Raw genomic sequence first — 2,395 nt, 5'->3', positions numbered from 1 at the left:
GTGCGACGAGGTTTTCAAACCCCGCATTATCACCCACATCAAAAGGTAAACCTTTGAGTGGCGTAGGGAAAGAAATTACGCCATCTCCTTCTACCACCGAGCGCTAGAAGAGATCCTGCGTAAGGATGTGAGGCCGGAGGGTTTCCACGCCCAAGTGTCGTCCCTAAAAAAATTATACTGGGCCACGAGCTCCAAAAATACGCTCCCCAAAAGTGGAAAAAAGAACTGGGCACTAATATAGGGGGCCCCCTAATGCCATTTGAGCTTTGGCGCTGGATGAAATCTAACTCAGGCTCTGGCGTATACAGAGTCCCATGTGGTCTAGTGGCTAGGATATCTGGCTTTCACCCAGAAGGCCCGGGTTCGATTCCCGGCATGGGAACATTTTTTTTCAGCTGACTTTGTGGACATTTAGGTAGATCAGACCACAAAGATAAACTAAGGGAGATAGATTCCAGGACAGATAGGTACAAATACTCATTCTTTTCCCGAAAAATTAGAAATCATAATAGTAAGAAACCGAAGTAACTTTAGAAATATTGAAAACATTGAATTTACAAGTCGGAGCAAAGTTAAACACTGCAAAGCTGTTAGGTATACTTTCAGGTGCATGGGTATGTAAGATGTAGATTGAGTCTTTGCATGTGTGTGGGGTATAAGTGTTCATGCATGAATGCATGCCATGTTTTTTTTGTGGATATATGATTTTGTGGTTGCATGCGGTGTTTTTTTCTCTTTTTCTTTTCTAAATTACGGGTGGTGTCCTAACACCACCCGCCACACGCCCTTGCGGCGGCTTGCGGGGTATTAAGTAGATGTAGAATCCCTGTCAGAGAATCTGCCGCCGGTGACACCGACCTCCTCAGGGAAGCGGCCCGGCACTTTCGAAACACCTTTAACAGGTATCCTCCGTGGAAGGAGGGAGACACGCCCCCTCTTCCTACGCTGTGCACACATCAAAAAGACGATTAATGTCGAGACATAAGTTCAGACGGACTGGACTTCGTCTCCTCCATGTCCCCAAAGGGCAAAGCACCCGGCTTGGAGGGCCTACCCTTTCAATTTTATTTAGCGTACTGGGATGTTTTAAACCTATTTTAACCCACCTTTTCAACAGCATTTTAACTAGTGGCTCGCTGACTACAAGTCAGCGGACCACCGTGATACCGCTTATACCAAAGAAGACGTGGCCAAAGTCGTTCAACGACTTCCGGCCAATCGCCCTTTTAAACGTAGATTATAAAATATTGGCGCACGTCCTACGATATAGAATGACGGCTGCTGCCGGCATTGTCCTCTCTCCATCCCAGCACGCCGTGTCGAAAATGTGAAACAACTTCGATGCAGCACTTTTAATTCGAGACATTATTTTTTCCGCGCCCTTGTATGGCGATCGTTTTTTATCACTGCTGGCCCTTGATCTTGAGAAAGCATTTGATCTGGTCCGGATCGAATGGATTCTAACCGTGCTCAAAACGATGGCCTTCCCCGAGTACTTCATTCGTGCCGTCTCAACGATATACACGGGAATATACCCTATAATTAGGATAAAGAATGCCACCTCGCCGCCCATTCCGATCACTAACTCCGTTCGGCAGGGCTGCACGCTGTCAATGCTGCTGTTCGCCTTTGCCTTAGACCCCCTACTCAGACGACTGGAGAGCACTGGAATCGGGGTACGCCGTCAAGGCGCCGTCTGCCTGGGCGTCGCATACGCTGACGACATAACCCTCTTCGTAGACTACCCGTTCCACATGGCTCTAGCCCACGACATATTAACGTCATATGAGTAGGGCGGTATCCTCCTCAACAACCGGAAATCCAGGTTTTTGCTGCTGAAGGGCAACCGGCCCTCGACCTCCATCGGTTGGTCAGAAGCGCCCTCGCTCAAAATCTTAGATTCTGGTGGGAGGAGTTGGCTCCCACAATTGAGCGAAACTGGGGAACTATTGACCACCATGTAAAATGGAGCGTTGGAAAGGTTTCACTCCCTTCCCTCCCGATCATGATCCGCCTCCTGAACCAGAATGTCTTCTCAAGGATATAGTATGTGGCCCATATGTGGCCCTTACCCGCTAATTACAATGCATACTTCATTAGAGCGACCAACAAAATGATCTAGAATGGCTACGTAAGGAAAGTGCTCCGAAACCAGCTCTATGGCCCGTTTGAGCAGGGTGGTCTCAGTTTAACCGATACAGCTCTTAAGGCGAAGGTGGTCTACGCGAAGCTCAGCCTGCGCATCCTCGGCGGTGCCGACGTGTGGTAGGAACTTGAGCGCGACGAATGCCACCGGAGGGCATTTGAAGAAACGAAAAAGGTAGCTTCTCTCCTGCGAGATGGAGAAGCAATTAGGGTCAAGACCCTCTTTGTAAGAGCGCTTACCGAGCAGCAA

The 2,395-nt window shown here is 48.8% G+C and overlaps 1 non-coding gene across 1 annotated transcript; it reads left to right on the top strand.

Moving 5' to 3' along the window:
• Positions 1-310: 310 nt before the first annotated feature.
• On the top strand, positions 311-382 carry TRNAE-UUC (transfer RNA glutamic acid (anticodon UUC)). The gene has a single exon. It is a non-coding gene; the product is annotated as a tRNA-Glu (tRNA).
• Positions 383-2,395: the final 2,013 nt, after the last annotated feature.

The sequence above is a fragment of the Hetaerina americana genome, unplaced genomic scaffold (genome assembly GCF_022747635.1).
Source record: "Hetaerina americana unplaced genomic scaffold, ioHetAmer1.1.p SCAF_9, whole genome shotgun sequence".
Classification (NCBI taxonomy): domain Eukaryota; kingdom Metazoa; phylum Arthropoda; class Insecta; order Odonata; family Calopterygidae; genus Hetaerina; species Hetaerina americana.
The sequence above is the reverse complement of the archived record's forward strand: the minus strand, read 5'-3'. Positions and strand labels throughout refer to the sequence as shown.